This window comes from Notamacropus eugenii, chromosome 6, assembly GCF_028372415.1.
Source record: "Notamacropus eugenii isolate mMacEug1 chromosome 6, mMacEug1.pri_v2, whole genome shotgun sequence".
In the NCBI taxonomy this organism is placed as follows: domain Eukaryota; kingdom Metazoa; phylum Chordata; class Mammalia; order Diprotodontia; family Macropodidae; genus Notamacropus; species Notamacropus eugenii.
The window spans coordinates 63,901,057-63,915,657 of NC_092877.1; positions in this window are offsets into that span (position 1 = coordinate 63,901,057).

The window sequence follows — 14,601 nt, forward strand, 5'->3', positions numbered from 1 at the left end:
AAAGAATTAGCTGTCTGTCAGTACTCACAAAGAATCACTCAATCATTGTTTAAAGCCTTATGATTTCACAAGGTAGCCTGGTTCACTTTTGGATCATTAAAAATCATTAAAATTTTTTTTTACCCTTTACATCAAGCCAAAACCTTCCACTTTGCAACTTTTATCTATCCTTACAAATTCTATGTTCTGTGGACATGTACAACAAATATTTCCCTTTCTATATGTGACTGTCCTTGAACTTGACAGCAACTATTACATCCTCCCAAAGTATTTTCTTCTGTGGGCCAAGCATCCTATCTCTTTTTTATGTTTTTATATTCTTTCCTTTAAGTCATGTTCATGTGGCATGATCTGGAGGACTTTAACTATGCTTCTCACCATCCTTTGGAACACTCATCAAAAGTACTTCCTAAAACAAGGAAGGGAAAATGAAAACGATGCTCACAATAGGAAGAGTTAAGGAGTACGATCTCTCTCATTCTTTGTAGTATGCATCATCTAATAAAAAGTAAGATTGAATTAGATGGTGGTAGTGATTGTTTATGTTGTTGTTGCTGCTGCTGCAATATCCCAGTGCTGTCTCATTTGGAGCTTATCATCCTAAGAAATCCTGACATTTCTATATTTCCCCATTTCACATATGTGAAGTTGATTTTTTAAAATCAAAATGTATGATTTTACATTCATATCTATTTCATGCTATCATATTTGAATTGGCCCAATGTTACAAACTGTCAAAATATTTCTGAATTTTGTCTTTGCCATCCAATGTATCCAAACTTTGTAGCATGTGAAAACTATACAAAACCAAGCACAGATTCCTGAGACACTCCGCTGGAGGTCTTTCAAGTTAACACCAAACCACTGATAAATACTCTTTGGATCTGATCTCTCTAGCAATTCCAAACTCATCTAACTATGTCTTCATCTCATCATTTTGCCCACAAAATTTATGTGAAACACTTTTAAAAATATTTTTTATGAAATTTAGGTAGACCACATAATATTCTCTATTCAATCTCTTTTATTCTGTTTTTTTTCTATTTTTAAAATTTATTTATTTTAGTTTTCAATATTTATTTCCACAAGATTTTGAGTTTCACATCTCCTCTCCATCTCTCTTCCTGCCCACCTGAGGCAGGACTCATTCTGATTACCCCTTCCCCCAATCTACCCTCCCTTCTGTCACACCCCTCCCTTCCCTTAACCCTATCTCCTCTATTTTCTTTTAGGACAAGATAGATTTCTATATCCCATTACCTGTTTATCTTATTTCCCAATTGCATGTAAAAACAATTTTTAACATTTGTTTTTAAAACTTTCAGTTCCAACATCTCTCCCTTCTTCATGTCCACCCATCCCCACTGTGAAGGCACGCAATTCAATACAGGTTATACATGTGTAGTTATGCAAAACACTTCCATAGCAGTCATATTGTGAAAAACTAATTATATTTCCCTCCATCTTATCCTACCCCACAATGGTTCTATTCTCTCTTTAGACCCTATTCCTCCCCAAAAGTGTTTACTTCTACTTACTCCCTCCTCCCATTTGCCCTTCCTTTTATCATCCCCTTACACTCTGTTTATCTCCTTCTCCCCTACTTTCCTGTAGTGTAAGATAGATTTTCATACCAAATTGAGTGTGCATGTTATTCCCTCCTTAAGCCAAATGTGATGAGAGCAAGATTCACTTTTTCACTCTTACCACCCTCCTCTTCTCCATTGAAAAAGCCTTTTTTGCCTCTTTTATGTGAGAGATAATTTGCTCCATTCTATTTCTCCCTTTCTCCTTCCAATATATTCCTCTTTCTCCCTTTAATCTTATTTTTTAGACACCATCCCTTTCTATTCAACTCACCCTTGCTCTCTGTGTATATGTATATAATCCCTGCAACTATTCTAATATTGAAAAAAGTCTCAGGAGTTACAAATATTATATTTCCATGCTGGAATGTAAGCAGTTCAACTTTATTGAGTCGCTTATGATTTTTCTTTTCTGCTTACCTTTTTTATGCTTCTCTCTATTCTTGTTTTTGAAAGTCAAATTTTCTATTCAGTTCTGGTTTTTTCATCAAGAATTCTTGAAAGTCCTTTATTTCATTGAATGACCATTTTTTCCTCTCAAGGATTATACTCAGTTTTGCTGGGTAGGTGATTCTTGATTTTAATCCTAGTTCCTTTGCCCTCTGGAATATCATGTTCCAAGCCCATCGATCCCTTACTGTAGAAGCTGCTAAATCTTGTGTTATCCTGATTGTATTTCCATAATACTCAAATTACTTCTTTCTGGCTGCTTGCAATATTTTCGCCTTGACCTAGGAGCTCTGGAAATTGGCTACAACATTCTTAGGAATTTTCCTTTCGGGATCTCTTTCAGATTGTATTCAGTGGTTTCTTTCAGTATTTATTTTGCCTTATGGTTCTAGAATATCAGGGTAGTTTTCCTTGATAATTTCTTGAAAGATGATGTCTAGGCTTTTGTTTTGGTCACAACTTTCAAGTAGTCCCATAATTTTTAAATCATCTCTCATGGATCTATTTTCCAGATCAGTTTTTTTCCAATGAGATATTTCACAATGTTTGGTATTTTTTCATTCCTTTCGTTATGTTTTATAATTTCTTGATTTTTCATAAAGTTATTAGCTTCCATCTACTCCTTTCTAATCTTTAAGGAATTATTTTCTTCAGTGAGCTTTTAGACCTCCTTTTCCATCTGGCCAATTCTGCTTTTCAGGGCATTCTTTTCCTCATTGTTTTTTTTGATCTCTTTTGTCATTTGGGTTAATGTATTTTTTTAGAGTGGTGTTTTCTTCAGCATTCTTTTGGTTCTCCTTTAGCAAGCTGTTGACTTGTTTTTCATGATTTTCTTGCATCACTCATTTCTCTTTTCATTTTTTCCCCTACTTCTCTTACTTGATTTTCAAAATCCTTTTTGAGCTCTTCCATGGCCTAAGAACAATTCATATTTTTCTTGAAGGCTTTGGATGGAGAAGCTTTGACTTGGTTTTCTTCTGTTTGTGTACTTTGGTCTTCCTTGTAACCAAAGTAAGATTCTATATTCTGATCCTTTTTCCAGTTTTTGGTCATTTCCCCAGGCGCTTACTTGACTTTTGAGCTCTTTGTCAAGGTAGTTATCTGATTCCAGTAGGGTTGGGGGGTGTACTGTCAGCAGCTTGATCCCTCCACCATCTGTGGGTCTAGAACTCCAGAAACAGTGGCTGCAGCTGCCCCTGCTGCTGCTGTGGTCACCATGGATTCCTCCACCCCTTTCTCTGTCTGCCTCCCTGGGTCTGGGGCCCAACCACTCTCTTACAACTGTCCCACAGCTTTTTTTCACTGACCTTCCAATTTGTCCTCAGCGTTTTTGGGTCATGAAGTCTGGAAGCTGCCACAGGTGCCCAACATTCAGTTCCCTGAAGCTTGCTCAAGTCTCCTTTATTCCAGCATGGCCCACATTGAACTGCGCTCTGCTACCAGCGTGGTACAATGCACACTTCCCGGTGACCTTTCAGGCTATATTGGGCTAGAGATTTTTTTTCACTCTGTCATTTTGTGGGTTCCACAGTTTCAGAATTTGTTTAGAGTCATTTTTGCAGGTATTTATCTGGGCTTGGGGGGAGCGCCCTAGAATGTCTGTGCTCTTACTCTGCCATCTTGGCTCCTCCCCCTCCCTGTTTTATTGTTGGTACTCAGTGGTATCTAACTGTCTGTGACCCCATTTGAGGTTTTCTTGGCAAAGATACTAGATTGATTTGGTATTTCCTTCTCCAGCTTATTTTATAGATGAGAAAACTGAGGCAAACATGGCTAAATAGCTTTTCCAGGTTCACATAGTGAATAAGTTCCTGAGACTTGATATGAACTCAAGAAAATGAATCTTTCTGACTCCAGGCCCAATATTCTATCCACTGTGTCTGTAGCTTGCCTACCTGTTTTATAATCCTGTCAAAAAATTAAATTAGTTTAATATTATATAATATGTTCTTGAACTTGACTGTATGCTTTCTATTTGAAATTACTGTTTCCTTTCAATTAACTGACATTTAAGAGCCTACTGTGTGCCAGAAGGTGACTTCAAGGCAGTCAACTGTCTTATACTTCCCCCCCGCCCCCTTTAAGTTATAATCAGTTTAATAGCATTTGTTCTTTATTCAGGGATAACTTGGGCTAAGAGGGTAAGAATATCTTTACAAATATTTTTATCTCTCCTGGCCCCTAATAGCTTTATACTTTGCAAAGTGATTTAGACATATTATCTCATTTAATCCTCACAGAACCTTGGGAGATAATGTAATTATTATACCCATTTTAGAGATGAGGAAACTGAGACAGACAGAAATTAAATGATTTGCCAAGGATCATAAAGCCACTAAGTGTCTCAGGTTGAATTTAAATACAGATCTTTCTTACTCCAGGTCCAACATTACAATTTAACATTGCATCACCTAGATACCTAAGTACTTAACACTAATTAACAACTAAATAAAAGTTGGTCTAATTACTTTTCACAAAACTAATAGTATATCTAATACATTTAGAGTAGAGGAAAGGAAGAGTATATCTTTATTAGGTAGATAATTGGAAATAAGGTAAAGGGTGAAACAGAAAACCAGAGACAAACTCTTTTACCAAATATGTTTAGTTAAGTCTGGGGATCATGACTTATTGTAAAGGAATCATATTTCATGAATTCTAAGGAACTAAGAGATTAATATAGTATAAAATAATGATATTCAGTGTCCATGTTAGGTATGAAAATGCACTAGATAAGTACTTGTTGAATTGAAATGAATTTAGAGATAACTAATAGAACTGACAGAAACTTTGTTCCACTTCTTGCTTTGTCCAGATATTATGATAATCTTGGCAGAAGATTTAACAAATCTATACTCTAAAGTGCGTGCTGGTTTTAATTTTTTTTCCAATATCAGTAAAAATTAATTTTTAAATAATTGCAAAACTTCCTGTTTGACTTTAATTTCACCCCTAATGTCCATTTAATAACTATATTGTGAAATCATGACCTTTTCCATGGGTATGTGTGTGTGTGTGTGTGTGTGTGTGTATTGTTCACATCTCTACCACTTAGAAAGACAAAAGAGAAAATCATATTTTGTATATCTGCTGCTTTTCCCCTCTTTGCCTATTCTGTTATGTGTGAGGTAGAGAACTTTGGCTACCTGAAGGCATCTATTTTGTGGCAGAAGAGAAGAATTCTCATAGAGATTGAATGCTTCATGTAAGCAGTTGACAATACTGCTTTAGTAGCTCTCCCTTGGAACTAACTGATGAGGTACAGACTCAATTTAATCTAGAAAAATATTAAAATTTTCTCCCCTTTGTGATCATAGAGGGCACATCTTCTAGTAGTCATCCAATATTTTGGATAGATATATCTTGAGGTAGCTTCTGGGGCAGAATAATGGCTAGAGAGACTGTGGAACACAGGGAGATTTGTGAGTCTCACTTCTAACACACACTGAATCAAGGTCCATCCCCTGCCCTGCTACAACCTAGCCTTCTTTACTTACAACTGTGGCATAGAGAGTCTTGAAACTGGCACCATTATGGGAAATTCACACATGCACAGTTTCTCTTCAGTGAGAACAACTGTTCTGCCATTCTGGAGGGCAATATTAAACTATGCCCAAAGGGCAGACTGTGTGTACCCTTTGATCCAGCAATACCACTAATAGGTCTGTATCTCACAGAGATCATAAAAATTGAAAAAAAATACATACATGTACAAAAATATTTATAGCAGTTCTTTTTGTGGTGGCAAAGAACTGAAAATTGAGGGAAGACCCATCAATTGGGGAATGACTGAATAAGTTGTGGTATACGAATGTAGTGGAATAAAATTGTGCTATAAGAAATTATGTTCAAGTGGATTTCAGAAAAACCTGGAAAGGCTTACATGAACTGATGTCGAGTGAAATGAACAGAATCAGGAAACATTATATATAGTAATAGCAACATCGTCCAATGATCAACACTGAAAGACTTAGCTCTTCTCAGCAATTTAGTGATCCAAGACAATTCTAAAAGACTCATGCTTTCTATATCCAGAGAAAGAATTATGGAGCCTGAAGGCAGATTGAAGCATACTATTTTTATTTTTTTAAATGGTTTTTCACTTTTGTTCTGTTTTTTTCTTTCACAGTATGATTAATGTGAAAATGTTAAACATGATTGCATATGTATAACCTATATCAGATTGCTTACTGTCTTGGGGACCGTGGAGGAGAGGTAGGGAGAAAAATTGGAACTCAAAATCTTATAAGAATTAATGTTGAAAACTATCTTTACCTATAATTGGGAAAAAATAAAATACTATTTACACACACACACACACACACACAAGCATACACATACACACAGAGACAAATAAATTGATCTTTACAACAAGTAAAAAGAACAATTGTTCCTATGGAGTTCTTTGCAAGTTTAAGGTCTAACATGTTTTGAGGTTAGTCCCTATGTGCAATAGGTTCTTTGTTCATTTTGTGAATGCTGTAATTATATATTGCATATGCAAAGCAAGAAAAAATATATAGGAAACAAAGTTATTCACTTTTTTTTTTTTTTTTTTACTTAACGATAATATGACTTTCCAAACTTTGTGACAATGCTTGAAGACTTCAAACCATACTAGTGGTCAATGACATCAGCTTTGAGAACCACTGAGTCAAACTTTAGTAATACATACACATGCAAGTAAAACTCTGTCAAAAAGCAGAGGTATTTATTATTTAGTAAGTCATGAGAATTGATTAGAGGAAAGTATAGTTCGACACACAACTAAAAGTCCATCCTAAAAGGATGTAGTAGTAAGTACCATCGCATACACAGGAATGCCTGCTGTATAGGTTCTTAGATCTGCTTTTCTAAAAGGAAAGCAGATTTGAGGGATCAACAATCATTTTAATCAAGCACATATATCATTCACTTAGCTCAGGGGAAAAAGTCAGCACCCTGAACTTCAGAGAAAATACAGAGAAATAAAGACCAACAGACAGGGCTTCCAATTATCTAAACGTAAGCAACACATGCATCATATTTGGACCTCTTTTGCCATTTGAGTTAGTCTATTTTTAAAAGTATTATTTTCTTCAGCATTTCTTTGGATCTCCTTTAGCAAGCTGTTGACTTGCTTTTCATGATTTTCTTGCATCACTCTCATTTCTATTCCCAATTTTTCTTTCACCTCTTTTACTTGATCTTCAAAATCCTTTTTGAGCTCTTCCATGCCTTAAGAACATTTCATTTTTTTTGGAGGCTTTGACCTTGCTGTCTTCCTCCAGTTGTATCCATAGATCATCTTCTGGTTATATGCTTTGATCTTCCTCATCTGAAAGGATGAAAGAAAATACCTTTTCACCAAGAAAGTAACCTTCTATAGTTTTATTTTTTCCACCCTTCTGGGATAGTTTCCCAGTCAATTACTAGACTTTTGAGTCTTTTGTCAAGTGGAGGATATATATCTCAGGCTTCAGAGGATTTGTGCAGTTCTTCTCCAAGATATCTAAGTTTCTCCAAAGTGGCATAGTCATGAGAGAGGCGTTTATTCCTTTCCTGGTCTGTGAGAAATTGCAAGCACTCTTTTCTGCCTAGGAACTGTGAGTAGGATTCCCTCTCTGAAGCTGCCACCACCTTTGCCATGCTAGCACTCTTTCTCATCCCAGGACTATCACTCAGGACTGAGACCTAGATCAGCTGCTTGAAACCCCCACCATCTGTAGGCTGAGAACTCCAGAAGTGACTGCTGAGGCAGTGGCTGCTGCCATCCTGAATTTGGGGTTGAAGTCAGACCATGTTCCCCTCTCAACTAGGTGAGCTAGTTTTCTCACTAACCTTTGAAGCTGTCTTTAGCATTTGTGGGTTGAAAAATCTGGAACCTGCAGCAGCTTCCTGTGATTCCGTACCCTGAAACCTGCTTCAGTGAGATCTGCCAGTGCAGACCACACAGAGCTGTGCTCCTCTCTGAGTCTAGTGCAATAGACCCTTCCTGTCAACCTTCCAGGTTGTCTTGGGCTGGAAATCTGTTTCACTCTGTCATTTTGTGACTTCTGCTTCTCTAGAATTTGTTTAGAGTCATTTTTTAAGGTATTTTAAGGGCTTTGGGAGGAGAGCTCAAGCAGGTCTATGTTTTTAGTCTGCCATGTTGTCTCTGTCCCAATTAAATAACTTTTTAACTCTTTGTTAAGATAGGATTCTGTGTCCAGTGTGGAGGGTATACTGTCCCAAGCTTCAGGGCTTTTTGTGCAGCTGTTTTCAGAGATACTTTTAGGGGACTGTAAATTTTCAGTTCTTCCAAGGCAGTATGATCTAAGGAGAGGTGTTTCTTGCTTTCCTGACTTGTGCCCTGATCTGTGGGTTGCCACAAGCACCCTTTTCTGCCTTGGAACTGTGAAGAGGATTCCCTCTCCACTACCACAAGTTCCTCCATGGCAGTACTTCTCCTCACCCGAGGACTGCCACCCAGGACAGTGACCCAGATCCAAGCACAGGCAAAGCAAGAGAATCCTGCTTTGGCACTAGCAAAGAAATACCTTCAATCCACTTCTGATGAGTCACTGGATCTCCCCCCCCTCCTTCCCCCCCCCCCAATGTCTGTTGGCTGAGAGCTCTTGAAGGAGCTGCTGCTACCTCTGCAACCAGATGGAGTTCCTCTCTCACCCAGGTCAGACAGACCTTTCCTACTGACCTTCTAAGCTGTCTTTGACATTTGTGTGTTGAGGAGTCTAGAAACTACCACAGCTGCCAATGATTCAGTCCCCTGAGGCCTGCTCTGGGTTTGCTAGGGCCCATCCTGTGTTGGCACATTTTAGGCTGGACTGTGCTTGTCTTTCAGACTGGTACAATAGACCTTTCCGGTTGATCTTCCAGGTTGTCTTTGCCTGGAAATTTGTTTCACTCTGCAATTTTGTGTTCTGCTGCTCTAAAATTTGTTTAGAATCATTTTTTTTTTACAGGTGTTTGTAGAAGTTTAGGGGAGAGCTCAAGCAATTACTTGCTTGGCTCCACTCCTCTAAACCATCCTTATTATTAGAGATGCCTGGAAGTAGGATGGTCAGTTTCTAGAGGCAGCAGATTAGCATAGTGGTTGATACATCATGGACACTTAATAAATACTTGTTCACTTGACCTAATATTAGCTGTTTCTAACCATAAACTGGATTGCTGCTTCTCAGGAATATTGTAAAGAAGATCTTTATTTAAGAATGCTTTGGAGGAAATGACCTCTAAGGTAACTCTGGGCTTTTTTTGTCCATCAATAGTAATAAAATGTTCTTGTATATCTAAAAAGACAAGTTCCCTACCTTTATATCATTTTACAAATGAAGAAACTGGGACTCAAATGATTTAAATGACTCTTCCAGAGAACCAAGATTAATAACCCTGAGTCAGGATTGGAACCTAACTCTTTTGACATTTAAGTCCTATGTGTTTTCTTACTCTATATCATATGACAGGTTCACCTGAATTTCCAGTTTCACCGGAGCTAATTTTATAGGCAGGGATAGAGGGTGGGGTTGTGGTGCATTCTTTGGTTGCTGCAGACTCCATTGACTTTCTAATTAGTGACTCAGAAGCTTCTCTGAAAGCAGTTTTATAGCAATGTCTCTGATAGCTGCATTAATAATAAGGATGTATAAAGGTAAACATGACTCATCTTTAGTTATGCAGGATATCAGGTCATCTATTAACTTTGAATTCAGTCTTAAACAATGGAAGGAAAAATACCATATGACTGTCATCAAGTGATCTTTCTTTTAAAAGACAAGGTCAGTAAAATAAAAATAAACATTTCCTTAGTACCCAGATTATGTGGTTCTTCCCGGTGTAACACCATATCTGGGCGACATAAAACTCTCTTCAGAAATATGCTAAGTAGATCATTCACTTGACTATGAGGCATCTTTATGATTAAGACATAATCACCTTTCCATTTACCTGTTAGTTGACCCATTACAGGCTCATGTGACATCAGTATCTTTTGCAAGTAGTTTGATGAGTGAAATCACTGATATGAGAAGGTACAGATCTTCAGGTTATAGTCTTAGCTCTTCCTTGTTACCTCATTCTACTTCCTCCCTTTCTTCTCAATTTCCCTTCTCCATGATTAGAGAGAAATAGGACTAAGCAGTCTGTCACCACATATTTATTGAGTGTTTACTGAATTAGAGACAATGCCTTATTAATTGTTGTTCCTCACATAGCACCTAATACTGTGCAGGGATATATAGTAGATACTCAAGAAATTCTTCCTGAAGTCAATGAATTAGAACCATATACATGGAATCTGTGAATGGATGATGGTGGATCCATGACAGTACTTTTGAGAGATAAAAAGTAAATAAAGGTCATGGTCTTGTCATAGATATAACTAAGCAAAGAATGGCAAAGGGTCATTAAAAAGAGTTATTAATTTGAAAGGATATACTGAACCTAGATGTTAGAATACTAGAAAAGCTGATCCAGGCTCAAGGTCCTTTGACTTTTAGGTTACTGCTAAATCACAACTCTTAAGTCCTCACCAATGTGTTAAGATTGACAAGTCAACCAATCAACCAGAGGACATTTGTTTAAAGTAAAGATAGCTACATTCCTGAAGAGAAGGACTCAGCATGCTACCTCCAAACCATGCCACCCCTCCCCACCCCGACTCAAAAAGTTGCCTCTAGGATGAATTACAAATAAAACAAAAACAAAACAAAGAATTCAACCCTCTGTTGGGGATTTAAATCTTTTTAGGATATGGTTCTAGCCTATATCTCCATATTAATTATACAAGACTTCCTGCCAAGCACTCTGTGTCCCCAGCCATGTTACCAAATTTGATGTTTACCATATACAATCCATTTTTTGCCTCCAGATTTTTTTAAAGACATACCCTATGTCTAGAATATTCTGCCTCCATCTTGGAAGTCCTTGTTTCCTTCAAAGATCAGCTAGCATGCTGATAGTATAGCTTGTATGAGAGGTCTTTCTGGATTCTCCCAATGTTAGTATTCCCCTCCCCCAAAGTACTTTGAATTTATTATATTTACACACACATACACACATTTATATAATATATGATGTTTCTATTTTGTAGCTGTTCAGTATTTTCAGTTGTTTTTGACTTTTTCTGATCCCATTTGGAGTTTTCTTAGCAAAGATAGAAGAGTGGTTTGCCATTTTTTCCTCCAGATCATTTTACAGACTAGGAAACTGAGGCAAGAAGTGTTAAGTATGCTCAGGGACACACAGCTAGTAAATATCTGAGACTGGATTTGAACTCAGATCTTCCTAACTCCAGGCCTTCTATTCACTGTGTCACCTACCTGCCCCTCTACATATGTCTCTTGAATATTAATGAGTATTTGTAGGTAGCATATGATACACATATATGTAGCAGAGAGATAAATACATAAATATAATGCAGTTGAATACACCACTTTTTGATGCCACATCATAGCCAGCCTCTTCAAGTGATGATGCACCTCAGACTGCACCTGAACTTTTTCTCTGAGTCTTCCATTTCCTGCTTGGTGCAGTGTATCCCCCGAAGAAAGGCTCTAGGGGCCAGACAAAGTACCTTCCATCAGCACCAAAGTAAGAACTTCTATCTGTACCATCACAAGGTATCTACCATTTCCTGCTGCCAGTCCAGTCTCCTAACCATAATGTGGAGAACCTCCAACATAAGAAAAGTGACCCTCCTCCTTTGAGGATAGAGAAGTGGTACCCTCTACTCAATGATGAACATTTTCACACCTGGTCATACTCTTTCATATCCCAGTGTCTCTGAATCATCCACACGCCATCTTCATCTCCTACCACCCAATTCGTTTGTCCCATTCCCCTTAATTCTCCCTCCCCCTCACCCCCCAGTGTCATCCTAACTTTACTCAGCTTTTCCATTCTGGCCTCTGGAATGCCTATTCCATAGGCAGCAAACTTCCCTTTATGTTAAATATTTTCCTCTCCCGTTCTTTCTGTCTACTAGCTCTTACTTAAATCTGTCTTCCCCATGATATAATAGTCTCCCTAGTCATCCTTTTTAGCTGATGAATCTCAGTTCTCCCTTTCCTGCTCCAATCTCTCTGCTGACCTCCAATCTTACATCTTCAACTACCTTTCAGACATCTCAAACTGGATGTTTAATAGACATCTGAAACTTGGACACTCTGTTTGGGCTGAGGGGATTGTAAAGTACTGTGACTTAGGGATGGAGTATGTTGTTCTCTGCTACTCCTGGGAATGTGCTGTGTTAGAGAAGACCTTGACCTGGGATCCCCTGATTGTATAAACATGCATGCTATGTTGTGTTGTGTGCTTTTGTGTCTGTTTAAGGCCATGTGGCCACCCTAGTAATAATTTGTTATGTTTTTATGAATTGTGAATGCTTTAGTTTCTTGAATAAGGTTTAGTTTTGAGGAAATAGTTTGCTATAGTTCATGATTCAATCCTGGAAATATATATATATATATACATACATACATATATACATACATATATACATGTGTGTGTGTATATGTGTGTGTATATTCATAGCAGCAGTCCTCAAGTGTGCCATCTTTTTCTTCTTTGTGTATCCATAGTGCTTACCACTGTGCTTGACATATAATAGTCACTTAATGTTTATTGATTGATATAATACACAAACATTCAATATGTGCACACATGTATATAGTATTATATATAATATGTATATATACATTAAATATGATATATTATATATAACTATATATAATATATAAAATGTATATGTAAAATATGTGTGTATATATGTACACATACATACATATACACACACACCCATATATGCATTTACTTGTCTGAGTACATATTAGATCTCATCTTTTGCCATATTACTTTAAGGGTATAAACTGTTTCATTTTTATCATTGTGGGACCACTGACTAATACAGTACCTGGCACTTAGAAGGTACTTAATAAATTCTTGATGATTGATGGATTGTTTGGTATAAATACATGGAAGGATTTCTTGTATAAAGAATCCACTTCCATTTCAATGTTTTGCCCAATATTATCCAAATGCTCTTGATGAGCATGTCTCTTTGTTTTATACCTTGCTAGATATCAATAATTAGATAGGAATGGTGCAAAAGTAGTAATCTCTCCCAATGTGAACTATTTTGCCTGCAAAGACAGTCATCTGCATAAGGTTCTGTTTACTTTCTAATATTATTATTTGATACCATATGGATTTGTGTGCGGAAATGCTTGGTTGTATTTCAGTTTTTTTCTGTTAGTTAGACACTTCCTGTGACTACATGAACCAATTTCATAGAGTTGTAAAAAACAAAGCAACGTTAAAAAAATAACACTGAGAAGCAACATGGTAGAGTGCACAGAGTTCTAACCTTGGAGCCAAAGATACTTGAGTTCAGCTCTTTCCTTAATGTATACAATGAATACCTTTTCACATCTCAGTGCCTCAGACACCTGTCTAAGAAAGGATTGTTTTCCTTTGTTTGGGGTGTGTGTGTGTGTGTGTGTGTGTGTGTGTGTGTGTGTGTGTGTGTGTGTGTGTGTGTGTGTGTGAGAGAGAGAGAGAGAGAGAGAGAGAGAGAGAGAGAGAGAGAGAGAGAGAGAGAGAGAGAGAGAATCTCTTTGAGAGTCAGGTGAATTCTACAGACTTCCTTCTCAGAATAATGTTTTTAAATGAGAAGAAGAAACCTTATAATTCAGGTAGAAGTTAGTGAAAATACATTTTCTTATTCAAGTTGATGGGCAATCTAAAATCTATTGATGATTTCCTTGGGGATTCCCAAACTCCTTGGGGAGGAAGGCAGAAGAAAGATAGTATGTTGTATATATATTATATGCTACATGTACACTTTAATATCTACTACTTAATGTATTGCTATACCAATTTGTATATAGAAACATACACATATGTATATACATACATGTAAATATACATACACACGAGGCAGATAAATAATGGTATTTATACATACATTATACAATAAAAGACAACATAATATAGAAGACAGAGATCCAGCTGCAAAACCAGGTGGACCTGGCCTCAAGTCCTCTTCTGACATATATTTGGCTCTGTGGTTCTGTATAAGTCTCTTGATTTGCGTTATTTAACAAGTCATTTTTAGTGCTCTAGGCAGCTCTTTAGGGATATAAATTGCAGTGGAGGTGCCAATCTGCTTTGAGAAAAACAATTCCTTCCCATCTACTTCTGGTAAAATCAAGTCTAGTCCCTAAATCTATAATACATACATATATATTTTGTATATAATATTTAGACATGTGTATATACATCCATATATACATATACTCATATTACATGGTGTAAAGTGATTGGATTATAAGAAATGAACAATTGTGCACTGGTAATCTATGGTGATCTGTGTACTTATAATTTGTGTTTATTATGGACAAGACATATTATGAAAAATGTTGACAGATTATCTTCTATCCATAGGATATTAACGAGGATGTGGAGGGATCTAGGTAGTTTTGTCATATGAAGAAAAATTGAAGGAAGAAGAAAGCTTAGGCTGAAGAAGGAAAAAAAATCAGAGAAGAAATGAGCATTATCATCAACTTTTTGAAGGAATATAAAGTAA